Genomic DNA, 22,479 nt, shown 5'->3' on the forward strand with positions numbered 1-22,479 from the left:
CACCAGTTTTAGAAAACTGAAGGTTTCTCTGAGTGAGTTAAGTTATAGCTTTATCTATGATAGGCAGAAAGAATAGTTGGAAGAATAATTAGAAGGTGAATTAATTAATGTTTATACATAAGTTTTAAGAGCTAAATATTATTTTAAGGGGGTCTTGATAGGATACCACTGACCTCTTGAAAAAAACTAGAAAATGAAAATTGCTTCTTAAAGAGTTGGGGGTTAATGTCTTCACTGGAGGTAGAACCCTTTAAACAAAGAAAGAAAACATGAGCTTGTCTGAAGTATACATGCAAATTAATCAGTTAGCTTATAAATTATTCTTCTGTAGTCTAGATCTTATTTTTAGCACTGTTAACTTAATAACTGGGAAATAATTTTTCCTTGCATATGGAGTGCACATTATTAAGACTTTTGCAACGCAGCAACTTCGGGATTTTAATATTTTATTAAAATATGAAAATATATTTTAGGGCATTTTTATATTATGTAAAATATGTAATATGTATCAAAGAAAAATACAATGTCCTGTTCAATAATCTGGAGTAGTTCTTAAAGTTAAGCCTTGAAAGTATGACTTTCCTCTTGCTGTGATATGATTTGAAACATTCTAAGTTAAAGGTGCATTTTAGGTTCAGTTGTTTGGGAGTTTTTGTGCTTTTAAGCAAAAAGTGGAAAAATTAATTGCTGTATTAATCATGCGTTATGGGTCCATGCGTTCTGGTGGGTGTCTGTTCAGATGTGCTGGGCTAGAACTGTTGAGAAATACTCTGAGTAGCACTTCTAGAGTTTCCTTCCTTTCCCCATATGTTCTCTGCATTTCTATCAACCTGTCTGACTGGCTTGATGACTGGACTGGTGCTGGCTAAGTAACAAGACCAGTAACAGGACTCTGTTGGGACATGATGTATGGTGGTTGTGCGGTTCCCTCTGGTTAGTCATCTTGTGCCAACAACATGTGCCATGTACGCTGCTCTCCATCAAAAATCGAGGTAGTTGTTACAGTTGGGAAATGTATTTTCATTCTCATACTAACACTGATGTATTGGCTGATGGATTCCTTTAATTGGTGGCAACTTTGAGAAGGTTGGGAGGCTCCCTTTCAGTCAGGGAACAGTGACATCAGGATTTATTAGCAATGCCAGCTGGGGTGGATGACGTGGGGGATACGCTGCTCTTGGTTGTACCATACCCGAAACTCAAGAAAGCAGTTTCCAAGCTGGTCACATATTTTACAGTCTTTTTCAAATCAAGCTGGCAAAAATGATAGCATTGTCAAAACTTCTGTAGCAGCCTACTGGGTCAGAGCATGCTTGGACTCAGCCATCAGACTCTGGGTTTGAATTCAGGCTTTGCTGGCACATCAGCTCTGTGGCCTTGAACGAAGTGCTTCGCTTCTCAGTGAAGTTTCTGAATCTCCAAAATAGTGGTGATAGTTGCAGTGCCTCCCTCATAGGGTTGTTAGGAAGATTAAATTAGGTAACGCGTATAAAACCCTCTGCCCAGGGCTCGCACAGAATTCACATTCAGTGAATGCTGGTTGTTGGTGGTGGTGGGAGTGTTAAAACAAAAGAGCAAAATGTGGCCCCTCCCTCGCTGGTAGTCACAGAGTGCTCTTGTAGCTAGTGTCACAGCTGCCACTTCATTTTCTTCCCAGCTTACTTGCTTCCTCTGGCTCTGTTCCTAACTATTCATTTAAAAAATAATTTTAAAAAACCAATAAAACAAAATATGGAGCATATCTCCTCCTAACCCTCCTCTGCCTTTAGAAAAATCATCAATCTATAGCTTTAATGTGGCCGGTAATCTTTTTATGTGTGATGTAGGCTTAGTACTGATTTTTTAAAAAATTTTTTGCCTCAAAGTAATGATGTGTTGCTTCTGCTTACTGATCCTCTGCTTGGAAAATGTTCACCTCACCTTTTGCTCCTAGAACTACTTTTAATCCTTGGATCCCTTTACTCACACTGTAACCTTAGCTATCACATGGGAAGAGAGAGCAGGGGCACAGGGGTACCTTTTAAAAAAAATCATTTAAAATTTTTTTTGGCTTTAAAAAAATTGAGGTATAATTTGCTTACCATAAAACATCCATTTTCAGTGTATTAAAAGAAGACTTTTAGTAAATTTATACAGCTTTGTGTCTTGTTTCTTTTTTCATTTTATGTATCTTTTTTATTCAAGTATAGTTGGTTTACAATGTTGTTGTCTCATTTCTTACGCATTTTTCTTTAGCGTCACTGCAATCCAGTTTTAGAACAATTCTGTCAGCCCCATCATGTCCATTTTCAGTCAGTCTCCACTTGCATTCCCTGACCCAGGTCTACCTCTGATCTGTTTTCTGCCTCTGTAGTTTTACTTTTTCTAGAAATTTCAAATAAACGGAGTCATACAATATTCTGTCTTTGTGTTTGGCTTCTTTCATTTAGTTCAGTGCCTTTGAAGTTCGTTCATGCTGTTGCGTTATGTCAGTGATCCGTCCCTTTTTTATTGTTGGGTGATATTACATTGTATGACTGTACCACATTCTGAAAACTCCACTTTCCAACTGATAAACTTTTGAACTGTTTCCAGGTTTTGGATGTTCTGAGCCTAACTGCTAGGTCCGTTCACGTATAACTCTGTGTATGGTCGTCTGTCTTCAAGAGAAATGAAGACACACTTTGGTGTGAAAGTGTTGGGTTATATGATGAGAAACTTATCAGCCGTTCCCAAAACGGCTGTACCATTGTGCTTTCCCAGCAGCAAGGGACGCGATGCGAGGATTCTAGTTTCTCCACGTTCTTGTCCACACTTTAGATACTTGGCTGGATAGGCTGCAGTATTTCGTGTTGGTTTCAACTTCCATTTTCCTAATGACTAATGGCGTTCAGTACTTTTCTGTGTAGATTCCCCAGGATGGATATAAAATGTCTTCAGATAGTTCACTCATTTAAAAAAGTTGAATTGTTTGCTTTATTATTGTAAAAAGAGTCCTTTAGATATTCTATAGCCGTCCTCTATTAGACAATTACTTTGCTCTTTATATATTCTAAATACATGTACTTTATCAGATAATTATTTTGCCAATATTTTCTTTCAACCTGTGGCTTTTGTTTTCATTTTTTAAATTATGTCTTTTGAAGAGCAGAAGCTTTAATTTTAAAATATTTCAGTTTCTTTTTTTTCTTTTTATGGTCTTTTTAAGTCTTTTTTCTTTTATACATTTGGTGTCATACCTAAAAAAAATTTTTTTGCCTAATCCACAGTAATTTTCTTCAAGTGCTTTCTTTTACAAGGTTTGTAGTTTCAGTTCTTAATTTTAGATCTATGATCTTACCATTTTGAGTCAAGTTTTGTACATAGTACAAGGTAAAGGCTAAGGTTCTTTCCCCCCTCCATATGTATAACCAGTCTTTGGTACCACTTTTTGAAAAGACTGCCCTTTCCTCATTGAATTACCTCGCCACCTTGGTTGAATATGAATTGATATAACTACGTGGGCCTGGTTTTGGACTCTGTTTTCTTCTGTTGTTTATCCCTATGCCAATAACCCACTGTTTTATTGTAACTTTATAGTAAGATTTTGAAATCAGGTACTATGTTTCAACTTTTGATGTAATCTTAAAGTTAGCCCCCTGTTCAGAAATTTTCCATCAGTCTCTCTGGGCGGTAATGTGCAGATAGTTAAAGCTATTAAGACATCTGGGGGAGAATCAGTTCTGCTTGGGGATTGATTGGGTTACCTGTCACAGCTAGCAGCATTTCCCAGCATCATACTTGGCATAATTGTGTATAATACCTACTATGTACCAGGTGCTTTCTGTTACTATCTCATTTAATACTTCCAAGGTACTGCAGAGAGGACGGTGGTATCCTGATTTTATAGCTGAGTCCACAATAGTCACTAAGCGGCTGCTAGGGATTTAGTAATATTTACACGATAAGGCTGGTTTTTGAAACCTCTCTTAACCCTAGCTTCTTTCCACTGCTCTGTGCAGCCTGGCCTCCTCATAGTGACCTATTCCTTTGTGGAGAGGAGGTTTATATTTTTAGTTTATATAGTGGCAACAGTAGTGGTGGTCAGAGAGAAAAGGGTAACATATATCCCTTTGCCTTTTCTTGCAAGGTTCCTGCCTTTCCTTCTGTCACTCTGCCCTGGGCCTGGCAGAATGACAAAAGGAAAGACATTTCCTCCTCCTTCCCTTGAAACTTCTGAAGTAGCCTCATGAAAACTATCAGGACTGGTAGAAGAGCAGTGGCACTGAACCGCTGTGCTGTACACCTGAAACTAACATTCTAAATCAACTATGCTTCAATCAAAAAATAAAACAAAAAAAGAGTAGTGGGATATTGATTTATTATAGGGTTATCATTGCCCGTACTATTGCTTTAAATAGCCATTATCTTACCTTAGTGGCTTCTAAAACATTTTGTAATTCTGTAAGTATTTTACTTAATTCTTGTTTAAAATGTTACACCAAGATATTACACTATACCATGGAAATTATTCACATCTTCTGTCTTCATGTCCTTATACGTCTGTCTTTAGCTTAGATTCATTAACACTTTCCCCTCATATTATATTAGCATATTAATAAAAAAAACTTTCCAAGTGGTATAGATCAAGCAGTAATTGTTTAATATCATCATTCCTACTAACATCACCAGTTTTAGCTCTTAACTGTTGCCGAGTGTGATGTCCTTGAGCAGATGAGTTGTTGGTATGGAATCAGAATGGGCTTAATTTGGCTGGCACAACGAGTACCTTTACCCCAGCAGTGTGGGGAGGATTGATGGCTCCCATTACGTAACAGTTTACTGCACTCTGCTCACGGACTGCTACTTGAGGAGAATCCATTCATTTTATTTACTGTGATAACTTCTTATTTGCATACAGATTTCCTTTTGTTTTTCGTGAATCATCTCTGCGTAATACTCTAGCTACATTTCATTACATATGATGATGATCTCCAGACTGATAAAGTCGTGGTAAAAATCAAAATGCATTTTTTTCCCGTTTCTTTCCCCTTTAGACCTCTCAGATTATGAAATCAGATTTTTCTAGTGTCCTAGGAAAATGAGCTTTTTTCTACTGTTAGGTTCTATTTATTATTCTAAAGAGTAAAGGACTCTTAAGAGACTTAATACTATTTTAAGTTTGATAATGGATCAAAGTGTGAATTATTACTGATTATTGTCACCTGAAGGAAAAAAACAGTAACTCAGTTATAAAAACATTCCTTGAAGCTGATTAAATTTAGTAGTATATAATATTTAAAATAAAGACATACTACTACCACTAGCAGTCAGACAGTTTTTCTTGAGTCCATAATATACACAAGAGTGGTAAACATTAATACATATAAAATACTATAAGCACATATTTTTTGTATTCATATTCCTCACTGTGCATCTTGGAAACTTCTTTGGTGTAGTGGAATTGTTTCTTGTGTGGATCAGAGAAAATACGACAGGGTCCTTCAAAGCCATGCTTTTTGCTCTCAGAGATACACACCCAGAAGACACGTGGTGAGCAGTTGCCCTCATTATTGGAAATGTTCAGTTCTTCCTCGTCTTTTCCCACACTTACTCTTGCAAATTGTCATAGATAGCATCATTTTTACATCATCTTACCCAGGACCTTTTTTTGAGACAAATTATTCACTTTTGAATGTTTCCTTAAACAATTATGACATAGATGTTTATTTCAATAATTTCAAGCGTCCCTATTCCATATAGGCAAACTGTAAATCGCAGCAGGCTAAGGTCAGTTTGTGAGTTTATTCATTCATTCATTCTGGAAACATTTACTGCGTACTGTATGACTGCGTGCTGGGCGCTGGGCTAGCCCTAGGAGTGAGTGTGGTGTGGAAATGGGTGCCTCGGGCCGCCTCTACTTTTTTTCCGCCTTTAGTGCTAGTGACTAGACAAGCAATTACCAGAAAGCGTAGTTAAGTATTATAGTGGGAACTCAAAATGAGGGTAGACACTTCGTAATTCACACTGAAATGTGGCCTTACATATTTTACATTCGCTTGTACAAAGACAAGTACATTACTTACCTCCTTCTTGACTTACCATGCAATTTAATGGAGACTTGTTATTAATGAGTATTTCTTGTATATTGGTTGTAAAAAAAAACACATCTACTCTAGTGAGTGTAACAGGATTCAGCATTTTTAAAATTCATATTTGTTCATTTCTTTACATTGCAGATTTCTCTTGGATTTGGCCACAAATTTATAGATCTTCTGCACTGTGTACAGGCACAGGTGAGTTAAAAGTAAGCTTTTCTATTGGTGTGTTTTGGTTTTTAAGTAAATTCATTTAAAATTACTCTGTTTATAATTTAGCAAAATAACATATAAGTAAAATGAATGTAAATAAAACCCCAAAATGTTGAATATTTGTGTTGGTTTCATTATGAAAATTCTCTGTGAATGTGTTGGAAATAATATTTGAAGGTAAAATGAGCGTATGACCGTATCTGTTTATCAGTGTCTATTTGAGAAGAGTTTACATTTACCAGTTGGATGAGGGGAACTGTAATTTCATAGCTTGGCAAAGTGTTTACATTTATTTTTATATGTAAATAAAAAAGAATAGGCTGCTAGATTTTGGCAGCAAATTTCAGTCTTACAGGGGCAGATTTAATGAGCAAGCTTTTCTTGTCCAACCAGTCTGAAATAGCTTCTCAGTCACTCCTTATCACACAGCCCTGCTGTACTTTTATCATAATGTTTGGATCATGTGATATATTCTTGTTTATAGTCTCCCCTACTAGAATATAAGCTCCATGAATGTTGGGGCCATTTTTGTCTTGTTAAAAACAGTATTTCTAACCCTTAGGATGTGCTTATTACATAGGTAAGACTGAGTACATCTTTGTTACAGTAATTATTGGGTAGTAAATATTATGAATTTATTTATATTCACAGCCATTGAACTCTGCATCTGTTAATACAAACTAGAAATAGCTCCTTATACTTATTTCTAAATATGCTATTAATTTATATCAGATACTTAAAGTATATAACTCTTAAGTGTTCAGAGGAATTACCTGTGTTACATATTTTATGTACTCAAGTGTGCTTAATCAGGGTAGAATTCAGAGGATAATGCTTCCAATTCTGTATTTACTTTGTCACTACGCTAGAAGGGTCTTAGAATCCAGTGATGGGTAAACTTGAAGCAAGTGTGGGAGCTTCTCCCCTCCTTACTCCATCCTGCTACCGTGCTGGATATGTTTTGTGATACCCTTAAGGAGAGCAAAGTAGATTTGAAGGTAGTTGTCCAATTTTAACCTCTGAAAACCAAATAACTTAAAAATTTCCCACTACCTTTCATTGCATAAAAATGTAATTTATTTAACTTCGTTTCCTCTTTGTAGATTGGGGAAAATTTGGGGTCATTTTTCTGCCCTCCATATTGATGTGTGGATTCATTATCAAAGATAGCTGCATGCATAAGCTGACCACCTGTTTCCTTGTGTTCTTGGCAGTTTTTAAGTGTTCCAAGGTGTGAATTGCTGCTGTTGGGTTCTTGTCTCTTGTTTTCTTGTGAGTTTTGTTTTTTGGTCTATTTCACCTTCTTCAGGCATTAATCTCTCCTGCCATCATGATTTTTCATTTAGAGAAAGAACCGAGTCTGACCTTTAGGTTTTTGGGTTTGTTTTTTTTTTAAGTGAAATTTTAGGAATTTGCACAGCCATTTCTTAATTCATATCTAATTTACAAGTGCAGAAATTCCTTTGACAACCCTAATTACAGCAGCTGTTACTTACGGCTCCCTTACCGTGTGCCAGGCATTATATAAGAGCTTTTGGTTATCTTCAGAATAACAGATAAGGAAATTGAAGCTTAGAGAGGTTAAGTGACTTCTCCAAGGTCATATCTAGTAAGTGGCAGTTTTCCACTCCAAAGACTTTGATCTTGACCCCTGAGTTCCGTTTTCTGCGTAAATAGCCCTGAATACAAGCATATTTGTGGCAATAGGGGTAACATAGGAAAATCTCATTCATATTTAAGGATTTCAAAATTAATTTTAGAATCAAACATGATTTTTCTAATATTTTTCATTAGCAGGTCTTAACTTTTAACCTTTATTTCAAACTGTGAAACACGATGACTCACTTGAAATTTAATGGAGACCTGAACAACTTGAATGCCCGCGCCGGCACTTTCATTGCATACCCAGCTTTGGGGGGAAGGCTGTTGGAATTAGTTTTTCCATTATAAACATGGTATGCTATGAATTGGCATTCTTTACCCTTTGCAATGTTAGAAATTTTATTTCTAAGTAAATAAACGAGTGGCATCTGTGGTTTGTTGGATGAATCACTTTTCCTACAGAGAACAGGTTGTGTGAAATACTGTGAATATAGAATTACCTAGAACCCTTTTCTTGGAAGCTGTAATAATTTATGCCTCCGGGGAAATTTTTAAAAATTATTTTAGAAATGAATTGCAGTAGCTTTGAGGTAGAGCAAGGTTGGCTCACGTAGAACTTCAGCTTTCCTTATTTAGTTTTCTTTCAGGGCTGAGTAGGTCATATCATATGGAGATACTTTGAGTCTTAAGTGTATAATGTTGTGGAGAAAATATTCTTGAAGGCAGTGTTGTTGAATATATCTTAAAATTTTGATTTGAAAACATGAGTAAGTATACTTATCACACTTTCAAAAAGGATTATATCTATGAGTGAAAATGCCAATTCCAGATTTGAGTATACGGAAAGGGAATTCTGTCGTTTGAATTGAACAAGACAACATTTATTTAACAGACTGAACTGTGCTGTTTCATCTATTGCTACATCAATATTTCCATTCAGCCTCACATTTTAAGCATTTTCAAAGTTAGCCAATAAAATTTTCTTCGAACTGATAGTCAAAACAGGGGCAGATGTTAGATAAATCTAATTGACAGCATAGCCTTGAAATGTAATTTTCCCTTTGCTGTGGAAAACTGAATGCACTGTGGATTCATATATCTGTATTTTAGATTTATTTATAAGTTTATTTTCTCTATTTTAGAAATATCTGGGGTAAGAGGACAGGGTGGGATGGGTGGGGAAAGAATTGTTCATACTTACTAGGTAGAGCTCAGCTCCTCAACGTTAATATGGAGAGAGAAGGTCTCCAAAGTACAGTAAAGCATAATATACTTCTTGTGGTACTAATACATTTTGGTGTTATAACTGAATTCTAAATACTAAAAATTATATTAAGCATATCAAGACATAGAAGAAAATATGTCCATATTGAATATGGCAAAGGTTGAAAGTACATTTCAAATGAATATTTGTTGGATGTTGAATTCCCTCTTTGTTCATAGATGTGAGATTTGTGATTAGCAATCTGATTTAACTCAAATGTGTAAAATCCCACAAAGATGGGCAGCTTGATTTGAGCTACAAATCTGAGGCTTTGAGCACTGTTCGCTGAAAATCAGTGTTATTCTAAACAAAAATGTAGAATATTTAAATATGTACATTTTGCTTTAGGCGAAAATCTGCGAACACTTAATTGTATTGCTATTTTTGTGGTATTTCCTTCAGACTATCAGCATGGTAGGCACTGTGATTTGGAAAATAAATAGTTTGACAGTTGACAAAATGCCCTCAAGTCATTTAGCTATTTAGACTAGAATCCTAATCCTAGCCCCCGGGGTGGAACCCTCCGCTCTCTGTATGTGGAATGGGCTCCTGACCTCAGGATGGAACAGGCTTCCGCGTAGGTTGAAATGATCTTCCAGTGCGTGTTACTGACACAGAGCCACAGTTGGAAGCTATTTGTATGACAGCCAGTTTTTTAAATCTTCTTACTGTTCTGCTTTCCTCCCTTTTAAGGTGCACATTCACGTACACAGATTGGCTTCATTTTCCCCCTAGAACTACATTCATTCAGCATCTTCTTCTTCCCTCCTTCCCTTTACCTTCAGTCCCTCTTTCCTTCCTTCTGACTGTCTGTACTTTCAGAATATTAATTATTTATATCGTGCTAGCCTGTGTTAAGTGCTATGGGAAATATAAAGAATAACTACCAGAAATTATTAAGCTGGAAAAGGAATATCAATGCAAGCTTAACTCTGTGTTTCCTTGCTTGTTATTTTCACGTTGAATTTTGGCTTTCTGATTTTTCTTTTAAAGAACAAAAACTGAGCGTTGATTTCTGAATTACACGTCTGTATGTACTAAAAGTCTTAATCTGTGTCCATGTGAGTAGAGGTCAGGTAGGCAACAGCAACAAAAGCTCTCTCTCTTAGGTAAATATTTTATTTACGTGGAGTTAACTGTGGCTTTCAAAGTGTGCTCCTGGGAAGGTACACACCTCATGAGGTAGTTGTGTTGTGTTTTGTGAGGCTGAGACTGGCCAGAGTCCAGGCAGCCTCCATTTAGAATAGCGGTTTTGCTGTTTCCATAGGTACAGATCAGCAAGTGATGTAAGCATAGTGCATCGCTGAAAAACATACCAGGAGCGTGGCAGAACCTGATTTTTTTGTTCTTAGAGGAAGTAGCACTGGAACCAGCATCTTCTGAGAAAGAGTGGGCTCTGATTCTTCCGCTTTGCTTTCTGAGCTGTAGGACAGGTGTGTGCATGTTTGGGAGTGGGGAGAAGTGGGTGCAGATTGTTAATAAAATGTATACTCTCATGCCTTTTGTTTGTTTGTTTGTTATTGGCCTCTAGATTTCAGTTGCAACTTGTATATTCTACTTACCTGGACAGCAGAATGTTAGCTTTAGGGACAAGGTCTGCGGTGAGCAGAATTTCACAGTCGTGCTACCATGGTAACTGACACGTGGCATTTGATTGGGGTTAGTAAGAGTTCTGGCTATACTGCTCACGTTCACTCTGGAAGGAAAGAGGCAGATAAATGTCATTTTCTAGTTAGGTGTTGAATTCGAGTCAGCTGGCCTTTCCAGAATTCCCTTAAAGATAAAATAGCAAATAAAATCAGGCTGCTTCCATTAAATACCTCATAGTTTTTCTTTTTTTAAACATTTTTCATTGACTTATAATCATTTTACAACGTTGTGTCAAATTCCAATGTTCAGCACAATTTTTCAGTCATACATGGACATATACACACTCATTGTCACATTTTTTTCTCTGTGAGCTACCATAAGATTTTGTGTATATTTATTTCCCTGTGCTATACAGTATAATCTTGTTTATCTATTCTACAATTTTGAAATACCTCATAGTTTTTCGTTTGTTTTTTTAAAGTTCAAATCATTTATGTCATTCCCAACTGTTTGCAACATCTAGATGTAAGGGATAAATTAAGTATTTATTTATCAAATTATTTATATCTGTAAAATTTATATCCTTCCCTCCTTCCTTCCCTACCTGTGATTCTTTGGCATTAGAATATAGATATTTCCATTGAGACTTCTGGGGCTAGCTTGAGACTCAGAAAAATTACAAAACCACAGAAGTTAACAGTAAATTTTGCAAATTGTGATTTTAACCTAATTCCATGCATTAGGTTGTCTGAGCATTGCTTGCTACTTCATGAATGATTCATGGGTGTCGACAATCAGTGGAAACAGACTTTTTGATCTAGTCTCAGCTACACGTCTGCCTTCCCATCCAAAAAAAGCCAAGGGAGAGGAAGAAGCACGTAGCGTTTAATGACTGCTAAAGGGGAATTTAACCACATGGAATAAATGAAGGCAGACAGACCAGTTTTGGACGCTCTCTTAAGTCCATTCCCCCTGCAAGGCTGAGGGTGTGGTGCCATCGTCTGCAGAATTATTTGCCTTTGTTGCTTTCGAATGTATTCAAAAAAGTCCTGAACTAACTTAGAATTAATTAATTTGAGGACTTTGCCTCCCTTAAGCAAAGGTGCCAGTTACGTGCATTTCATAAGCAGAAATCATACAGTTGAAGTTTTGTGGCCCGAACCTAAAGGACTGGGCGTCTGTTAGCGGTCAGTTCCGCGGACGTGGAGCCCAGTGTGGTTGTGCCTCCTTGAGAGGGAGAAGGACTGAAAGGCAGGAGAGCGATGGGCCAGGCAGACTGCAGTGGGCAGGTGAGTCAGGGAGCTTGTGGAAGACCTGCCTTGTGCCTTGCACGAACACTGAGAAGAAACAACTGTGTTTGGGGAAACAACTGTGTCATAATTACTGAGTTGGTGGCTTCAATTATTAGAATAGACAGAGCAGGGGCCAGAGGAGACACTTTATTTCTCAGTTTCTTTCAGTTCTTTGTCACCAAAAAAGCTATTTGACTTCTATTTCTAATTCTTCCTTTTATAGGGCAATTTTATTACAGTCCAGAAAGTAAGCTGTTTCCTAGGTTATAAGATAAAATGTTTCACACTCTAGGGTATAACAAGATACTTTTGAATGAGGTATATTGAAATCTATATGGTGGTTACTCATGCTATTATATTTGAATGGAATGGATATGTAAAATGCCTTTGACTTAAATTTAACATCTGTAAGACAGATTAGGTTGGTTTTAGGAGTTTCATTTAATACAATAGTAGATATTGTTTTATTAACCCAGTGGAATCTTGATTTTAGATTTTCTTTGAAGCTAGATGCTTTGGAACTTAAAGTTTTTTCTCTAATGTAGAAGTTAGATGTTTATTGTTGTTGTTCCTTCAGAATATTCACAGTTTCATAAAATCTTTATTGGCTACCATCTTCTTACTTTTTTCCTCCGTATTTTTAAAAGGAAAAACCCCAACTTTCTCCTTTCACACCACAGTGGCTTATCACCAGAGCCAGATGCTACCTGCAGTGCTGGCCACCGTCCCCACGGTCACCCTGCTATGGTGGCCCAGGACCTTCGACTTACTCACTTCTCAGCCCTTTCCTGTTTCAGGGATAGAAAGTAAATTTATTTATTATCTATATATTCCCATAAATTTGGTATCTTTGGTTTATTGTGGTATTTCTACATCTGTGTTTTTAATTAAGTCATTACTTTTACTGAGGTCTCTGTTCATTAAGGGTCCTATTTCCTACTAAATTTCAAGGGCTGATTATGAAAATAACATACCCAATCATTAGCCTATATACTACAGCAAGGTTTCATGAGGTAAAGTTTTCACAGTGTGTTGAAGTTGAGATAAACAGGTTACCTTGAGGGTTTCGGAGAAAAGGAAAAACAAATGTTGACTATTACTTTTGGCAAGACATGCTTCTGGGCCTTTACATGTGTTGTATCAATTTAAAACTCTGGGTAAATTCTTTGTGTCAGGAATTGAAGTATGTTCTGATTGTGTGTAAATTCTCTTTGATTTGAAGTCGAGACTAAACCGCTTCTTACTTTCAAAGCATTTAAATGTTATATCCTGGGCCATAATGTATAGTGAAATAGGACTTTGTGTCTTTCAGCTCATCTGCTTTTAATTGAATCTTGTAACAATTGCAGAGACATTTTGCACCACCTTCTAGACTGGTCAAGGAAAATGATTCTTATCTCAGAAAAGGAAGCTTGATTAACTGATCCCATCAGATACTACAAAATGAATTTTGTCAGAAGTGCTCAAAAGATGTGAATCAAGGATGTGAAGGAAATTGAATTAGAAGCATGCTACTTCATTAAAAAAAATTTTCATTATGTGGAGTAGCATCCCAGTGTTTTGTTTTTTCACTGTTTTGTTCACAGAACATTTTCTAACATTATTGCTACCTATATATGCACATGAAGCTTTTCTGTGGCATTATGTCATTAAATACACACATTTGTTTTATTTAAAAGAGCAGTACTATATTACCAAAGCTTGAGAATCATGAGGGGACCCCAAACAGATAGAAAGTAAGACATGAACACGAATTAAGATGGAAGTGTTTAAACAAATCACGTGTTTAATTAAATGTACAGTTTAGTTCTATCTGATTAAATGTCCTAGTTTGTAGGCCAGTCAGCAGCATGGTTTCACTACAGAGACATGAATGTGGAAGCAAGTATCAGCAATACAGATCATAGTACAAATGTGATAGAAAGTTCTTGGAACTGGAAGATCATTTATAATCACTAGTTTGTATATTGTGCTTATTATGTGCTGGGCCGTGTTCTAAGCTCTCTCATAATCACACAACCCCTAAAGGAAACCTAGTAAGTAGCTGCTGTGATGATCACACTTTAGAGATGGAGAAATGAAGGCAGCAGGAGTTCAGTGACTTACCCAGTGATGGGCACCTAATTTAAGTAGCTAGTTAGAGGAAGAATTGGGGCTCAGACCTAGTCTGTCATGGGTAGTGTTTGCCTGTGAACGTCTGTTCTCTTAAAAAACATGAAAAACATCCAAATAAACAAAAAAAGTAATTTCAAAATAAAGTTTCATGCGAACTTCTGAGTATGGGTAAGGATGTGATGAGTCTTAGCATTTTGCTATCTCCTCCCTCCCCGTGAGGGTCTGCGGGCCCACAAAGTCGCTAAATTGTACTGTAGTTACAAATTGTAAATATGTCAAAAGTTGGATTATCTGACATTAATTAATAAAGGGAAATGCAGGTCACAGAAATGCTGTTAAGCTATTCTCTGGTTTCAAATGAGGTTACACAGATAATTCATTCAGTGGGATTTGTGTTTAGATGTTTTATTAACATGGGTTTTGTTTAAAGGATGGAAAAGGGACTACCCCACTTTCTTTTTCATGTTCCTCTCTTTGAAAATAACCTTAAAAGTTTTCCTCTTTTGAAAAATCTTAAAAAGGAATCTCCTGGACGTCCCATAATAAGAAATCCTATGACCCTTTCACGCAAAGAAAAGAAAATGTTTCATTCAAAACCAAATTTCAGTTTTTATTTTTTAAAAATTATACTTCTAAGAGTGACTAGAGAATTCTCTCAATTGCTGTACAGAAAAGCTTAATTTATATTGAAGTACAGCTTCTATTTCACGTTGACTATTATATTTTTGACAATCATGATCTAAATGAACAGAGATGGCATTTACATTTTATAAAATGTTAAAAACCTAGGCTGCCCTCCCTCTCAGATTTCCCCTAGTTTTTCTTTCTTTTTTTTTTTTAGCATAGATTCTCTCCAGAATCAGTACATAGTGTTTTTGGTTGCTTATGAGTTTTTGTGCTATAATGAACAGTATTCACCATGAACATAAAAAGAGGTTTTAATTACTTTCCATCTCAAATTTACTTTTTTCACAGCTGCCATTTTCCTTTTTTCTTTTAAAGCTGTTTTTAAGCATATACATAATAGTTAATTCTGTGACATATGCTTTCAGTGTTTTAATAATTCATGCTATTTCTTAAATCACTGGTTAAAACCCAGCTCTAAAATTTTTACTCTGAGTCTTTATTTATATTGTAACTCATGGTTAGTAGTAAAAATGTGTTTGCTATACCCCCTGTTAGTGCCTTGACCATGTCCTTTTAAAATAAAATGTGGAAATATTTTATAATTCAGAACATAAAGGAGTTTTTAAGAAGGAGGCTTTTCTTGCATACTTACATTCTATGTTCCTTATATACGTGTTATTTTATCAAATTCTAACTATCTTGGGAGAGAGAAATTAGTTGCATTTTATAGGTAAAATCACCAAGACTCATAGAGATCAGTCAGTGTCATATAGTGAGGCAGGTAGCTCTAGAATTCGAGCCTGGGGCTATGTATTTCCTAAATCTGTTCCCTTTGGAGTACAACCTAGGCTCCTCTAGTGAGTGATGCCAATGAAACTTCTTGATGAGGTGAAGCCCTGATTTGCTTTTCATTCCCCAGCCAACTGGTGGTCTTTTTGTATTTAGCCTATATCCATTTTGGAGCAGTTATTGTGCATGTGGCAAAATAGGAATGTGTTAGGTGTACAGAAGCAATATATATGGCCTTTGTTCCACCCACATCTTTTATGTAAGAAGAGAAATGGAAAACAAACATTGAATTACATAAATGGGATTACAAAGCACTGTAACAACAGATGTAAAATAAGGTATCGTAGCAGGTCCACAGTGTGGGAAGGTAAGAGACACTGGGCCCATTGCTGTCATCTCTTGACACTCTTGACCTTGTGGTTACCTTGCTAGGAAATCCACAACTCTACTGTGTATGCTAGATCATTACAACAGAATTAGCTACAAATGAAATAGAAATAAGGAATATCTTTTGTTGATGGACTCAGTTGCCACAAAGACAGAAAAATAACTGCAAGTTAGTCTTAGCTGAAAGTGTCTTGAGAAGGCAGGGTCTTAATGGTGGCTACTACATTCCAAACCTAGCCCAGCTAGGTTGTAAATTCCCCTGCTAAATAGTTAGGGAGGCACCATAACACTTGGGTTTATACAAAGTACTGAGTAGATTGTAACTGATTTTAATTTACCTACTAAAGTTCAGTAAATTATATCTGATATATTCTCTAATTGAAGAACACCTCTTGTTGAAGAGGTATAAAAATAGTTAATGGTTAATGCTGTAATGTAAGGGTGTTATGAGAACATGTGCTTGTTACAAGTAGTCAGTTGCAGGTACATTAGACAGAGAGAATAGAAAGGGGTCCAGTTTTACTGAAGTAAAGCCACCCTGAGGGCCCTTTATTCTTGATATCAACTCGAGTCTAATCTCTACTTCCGGTTAAAATTCCACCTCCCTACCGCCCAAATACACTCGTCCTTTTTCTGCTATGTGGTTTTGTTGTATTGAGATTACTTACATAAAGCACTCAGAACAATGCCTAGCAGGTAGAACATTATTTTTAAAAGTAAGCTTTGATCTTTCTCCTTTTCCTCCCTCTCCTCATCATCTGCTTCTATTTCTCATCTCTCCAATTCTTGTTTCTAGTCTAGGTTGAGTTACAGCGCTGAAAATTTCAGATCAGCATCTCAGCATCAGTTCCCAGCTGAGCTCTACCTGTTATCCAGGCATATACTCTACCCTTTCTCTCTTTTTTTCCCTCCTGGTATTTCTCATCTATTTTTAGACTTGAAAGTCTTAATTCACATTGCCAGAGAGTAGAGGCAAGGCTTCTTTCTTGAATAACAGCTCAATAATCAGCTGAAATTATTATGTATTCATTCATACATACATACATACAGTCACTTAAGAAATGGTACTCACAAGTTAACCACAAGTAATCTGACCAGGCATTTGGTAACAGACAAAATGGAGATGGGATACAGTGGCCCAGAGAATTGAGGTCCCTCCCCATTATATTTTTTCCTTTCTCACCTTCTAAGAGGAAATGAATATAATAATAGCTAGAAATGCTTAAAAAAATGATGGGTCACCACCTGAAAAATCAATTTCCTAGGATTTCTCCCTCTTGAAAAATCACTGAGTATTTCTACTAAATTTTCTTTTAATATATGCTTCCTTTGTGATCACTTCTTCACCTCCTTCTGCTTCTACCCTGACAAGCCTCTCCTTGGGGGAGAAGAAAGAAAAGAAAGAGAAAGAAGAGGATATTTATTCTTATAATTTGCTCCCAACTAGGGCTTTGCACAAATTGTTAGCCAGGAGCACAGTCTAGAGATTCTGAGGGTGAGAGCATGGAAAGAGGTATGAACAGTGATTAAGCATCTTGCCTTTAAACTCCAGCAAATAATCATTTGTATTTTTCAGCCTCTCTCATCAAATTTCTAGTGTACATTGCTGTTGTCAAGAGGTGTTGTCATTATTGGCAGACATCTTCTAAAGAGATGAGAGGGTGATTTTTTAAAAGGAGGGGCTGGCTGTCACTCATTTATTCCAGAGGAGTGTTTTGGAACATTCTTATTTCTGAATTTGTTGTAGTAAGCTTGGGTGAAAGAGAAAGAAAAATCACTCAAACTGTCACCAAAGTAAACAAATATTGTACTTTAACATATTATCAGAAAATACCATTTTAGTGGTGTTGTCTTTAATTTAGAGTGTTTGCCAGACCACATAAAGGCTTTTAATACTTTTTTTTTTTTTTTTTTTTTACTGATTGCTCTAGCAGATGCTATAGCAAATAAAAAGTTAAGCCACAGGCTCAGATTTGCACAGGAGTCACTGAGTAGTTCGCTGGAGTGGTCCCAGACTGGTGGCTTTGAGACCTTGGGCAAGTTGTTTATTTTTCGTGGATTCAGTATGTCAAAATCTGAAAGATTACAAAGAGAATTCCATTGTGACTCTGCAGTTAATCTAAAAAACCATGAGTGACCATTTGGAATGCATCATTTTGGCATTACAAATAAACACTTCTGCTTTGGGGCTGGAGGAGAAGAGACAATGTAGTTTAAGTAGTGTATCCCTGAAACAACTGCTCTGGTATCTGCCATAGTTTAGATTCCCCGCTAGTTTCCTATCTTTTCACTAGAACATCTCTAGAAGCCTTTTCTCAATTTCATGGATGAACCGAGTTAGAAAGGTAGCAGTTGGCATTGAATCACAGAACGTGTTCCTGAGTGGAAAAACTGGATCTGGAAAAAAGTCGATCAGGAGTTGAGTCCACACGGACCCGAGTGTCGGAGGGTAGACTCTCCCTTTCCCCACTTCTGTTCTCAGTGCCTGGCTCTGCAAGGCGGGGCCTTCTGTAATGAAAATGAAAATCCGGTTTTAAGTGAACACACACCCAGTGTACACACACAAAGTGAGCGCAGTAGGATTTTAGAAAACTGGGACACTGGGATCACTCTGGACAGTCACTGCCCGTCAGAAGTGGACCCTGTCACTTGAGTTTAATATTGTACCAAACTCAGCACTAGCAGCTGACACTGTCATTACTGATACTGAAGAATCATGGAATTTATGAGAAGGAGATTTTACAGTTGGGAAAAAATAAATCCAGCGACCTGCCAAATTTCATAGTAATTACTTAGTAGTAAATATGAGATCCACTGGAAAGTTGCCCTGTTGCCTATCTAGCTTTTTAAAAAATGTTTTTATAGTAGTAGTTGATACGTGCATGAGATCTTTATTAATCTTTATAATTAATACACATGCATCTAGTTGGATATAATGAATTTAGATTAACGTGAACCCCATGCTGAGATGCTGAATTAAATAATGTTTTTCCTTTACATCACTGTTAAGTAGAATCTCTTAAAAGGAAGGTAGAAAATGTGTGTCCGTACACATTCTGTATTTATCCCCTTATAAAGTTACTTTGTGTTAGTATCAAATATTCAGAAGGATAGTCCTAAGGACTGTAAGATCTTAAATCATAGAGAAAGAGAAAATTATCTTTAGAAGAAAATTATCTTTAGAATGTTATATTTATTGAAGTAGGAGATTATGATCATACATTTTTAGGAGGAATTGGAATAATAAATAATGAATCAAATTTGGTGGTGGTAGGGGGGTAGCATTTGTCATTTCACGAGTATTCAGATTCGTTGTGGGTTTATTGTGTTCTCTCTGTTTGGCAGATGTGAAAGCCAGAAATTCTAAAGCTTAGCGCTCTTTCTAAACAGCCACTGTGAGGAGCTGTGAACCTCCCTGCCCCGCCAGGTCCAAGCCCGGCGTCCTGGGCGCCTGGCGGGGCGCTGCTGGGCCAGCTCTCCTTTCGCTGTGAGGCCTCTGCTTCTGTTTAGTGTCTTTCCTTTCGCCGCCCCCATCCCAGAAAAGTCAGCGGGGCGGTGACTGTCCCGGTTTAGAGGCTTCTCTGGGAATACTCCCTGGCCAAAGTGCGGGGAACTTACTTTTCCCCTGATGCGCGGGAGGCCACAAGCATGTTTTCTCTCTTACCAGGTGCTTATGCTTCCTGAATGGAAGAGGGATTTAAGTCGCTACAGCTACAGAAACATCTTTCATACCTAAGATTTCTAATATATTTTTTCCCTAAAATTTAATGACTGACTCATGATGCCTAGTTAACATCTTCCTCAGCCGCTTCCGCGGCCAGGCCCACTGATCCCCGAGCCCCTCCTCCCCGCCCCGCCTTCCCTGGCATGGCTGTGTCTGGTGCGGCGCTCTTTCCACACCGCCTCCCAGTCTTGATATTTCTTGTGTAGTGGGAAGCCACCAACCATGTTATACAAAACCATTCTTAAGGAGAGAGGGCCTGGTGCTAAGGGATAGGGTGGGCTTCTGTGGGGAATAACTAAAACTGGTCAGAAGATGCTCCAAGCCTGCGTGGGATGCATGCTAGCACTCAAATCGGATTTTCCGATTTTCCTCTGGGATACTGTCCTTACTGTTGTGCTCTGTCAGTTACCGAGGACACAGATAATGTCTGAATTTCAATATCTTCCCCTGTCTTCAAGAAAAGAAATCTAGCTTAGCTGAACCACCCAGTTTTGTTTCATGAGCACCTTGTAACCTGGCTCCCCGCCTTTTAATTCATCCAAAGGTAAGTAGTTGATGTACTGAGTATAAAATTCAGTATTCCTACATCTTACGTGAAATTGGGAGAATTCTACGTAACTAAAACTGTTCTTTTCGTTTCACCAGATTGGTTCCCCTAGGATGCAAATAAATTTTATCTGTAGTTATATAGATTAAAAAAAAAGTCTTAAGAATTAAAGCAAGTGACATGGATTCCCACAGAATCGTGGTTTCTCTCCGTGCGTCTAATTCTGGTGCTGGCTTTTATCATCCTGAAAGCTTTAGGTGTCCCAGTTTCCAGGGGGCTTAGGATTCTGCCCTGGCTCTGGCAACACTGTTGCATTGTTTCACCCAACAAAGGAAGTAGCAGGTGTCCAGCTCTGGTACCAGAAGTCATGCCTTCTACCAAGGTATCCCTAGGGACAGGGCATATGTTTTGCCTGAGCTTTTTTAAATTTGTAGTTTATATGGTATAAAATGGCACCAACAATGAGAAATTGGTATCGTCATTTCTTTGATGCCTAATTATAGGCCAACGCAGGTAGATGGTTCCTGAGGTGTAGCCCTGAAACCCAACTCAAACCAGTATGAGCCACGTTGGAATTTATTTCCTTATCTAAATGGAAAGTCCAAGGCCGCAAGCAGCTCTGGGCACATCTGGATGGGAGATGGTGTCACCAGAAATGTCTCTCTTTCCTTTGATGGCTTCTTTTTTCAATTAGGACCGTATGTGATGACAGAGAAGGCCCTCAGCAGCTCTGGCTTACATCATTTTAACAGCCAGTGTTCTAAAGAGAGTGTTTCTTTCCTGATAGCGCCAACAAAAACCACAGGAATGACACTCACTGGCCCAGCGTATATTGCCCACCTATTTATCAGTCAGTCCTGCCGGGACTGGGGATAGAGCAAGCATTTTCTCTAGACTCTGGTCACACTAGGGACTGTTGGAAGTGATGGCTGTCACATCAGGAACCATATGACCCGACAGTGGAGGGTTACTTTCCTGTGTTGTAGAGAGAGAGCCAAGAATAAGGTTTGTTGTTTTGTGGGTTTTTCCCAAGCCCAGAGCCTAGGAAAGTCCTTCCTACCTCACAGGAATCAGGTATGCCAGTAAGTAGCATTCTCTCATCAAAACCACAAATACGTGTTGAGAATGCCATTCATTGTACTAGATCCACTAACTATGAGAAAACACAAATTTTGCTCATTTGGAGCTTATGTTGTCATAGAGATGATGGGTATATTAAAAGGTAGAGTATAAACAATTCTGTAGCTCAGAGACTCCCCCCCGGGGGAGGAGGGGCAGTCCCAGACAGAGAGGGCAGCATTTACAAAGATCCTGTGGTGAGAGACAGTAATTAACTGAAATAATCTCTTACAGATGCAGCAGAAGTAGTCAGAGATGAAGATCATCTAAGAGTCTTTGACTTATGAAGGCAATTTTACTTTAAGTGCTGTGGGGATTTATTGAAGGATTTGATGCAGGGAAATGAAAAGGTGAAATCTGTATTTTGGAATGAATGCCCTGTGCTGGGGGCATGTGGACTAGCAGAGGGCAAGACTGGAGGCTGGGCCACATGTAGGCCATTGAAGTCATCAGGTGAGATGAGGAGGTGAACGGAGTGGATAATGGTGGAGGGGATGGAGTTATAGGAGATTTGAGCAGTGTCAAAGCGGCTTGGTGGGAAGGTAGCGATGGAATGCTTAGGAATGGAGGAATCTTTCCAGGCCCCATAGAAGACGTGGCTTTGGATATTGTCTTCAGATATCCAGGCGCCCTGTGATCTACATCAGACACTAGCAAAGACTAGCTAGTAGATTTTCTGTGTTCACAAAAGTATGAATATGAGAATGTTCACAGCAGCTTTATTCACAATTGCCAAAACCTGAAAATAACCGAATGTCTGTTAGCAAGATAAATAAAATGTGTTACATCCGTACCATAGAATATTATTTAGCAATAAAAAGAAATGAAGTACTGAAACATACTGCAAAGTGGATTGGCCTTGAAGATACTATGTTTAGTGAAAGAAGCCAGTAATAATAGGCCACATGTTATATGGTTCCACGCGTATGAAATGTCCAGAATCATCAGATCTGTGGAGATAGAAAGCTGATTAGTTGTTGCCAGGGACTGGACTGGGGTGGGGGGGGAGGAATGGGAGAGGCTGCCAACGAGGCTTCTTACTAGTGATAAACATGTACTAAAACTGATAGTGGTGTTGAGTACACAACTCTGAGTATACTGAAAACCATTGAATTGTGCACATTTAAATGATCTGAATGGTATGGTATGTGACT

At 37.8% G+C, this 22,479-nt stretch overlaps 1 protein-coding gene across 18 annotated transcripts in view; it reads left to right on the top strand.

Annotated features, from left to right (window-relative positions):
* NCOA2 (nuclear receptor coactivator 2) overlaps window positions 1-22,479 on the top strand; it is a 234,538-nt gene that overhangs the window by 77,801 nt on the left and 134,258 nt on the right. For 16 of the 18 annotated variants that reach the window (XM_072951834.1, XM_072951833.1, XM_031692238.2 and 13 more), the window contains one exon: window positions 6,198-6,254. The gene's annotated coding sequence lies outside the window, so the exon portion shown is untranslated. Of the gene's footprint in view, window positions 1-6,197; window positions 6,266-22,479 lie in introns of all 18 variants that reach the window. The other 2 variants (XM_072951828.1, XM_072951830.1) reach the window with 1 other exon arrangement.

The sequence above is a fragment of the Vicugna pacos genome, chromosome 29, assembly GCF_048564905.1.
Source record: "Vicugna pacos chromosome 29, VicPac4, whole genome shotgun sequence".
NCBI lineage: Eukaryota > Metazoa > Chordata > Mammalia > Artiodactyla > Camelidae > Vicugna > Vicugna pacos.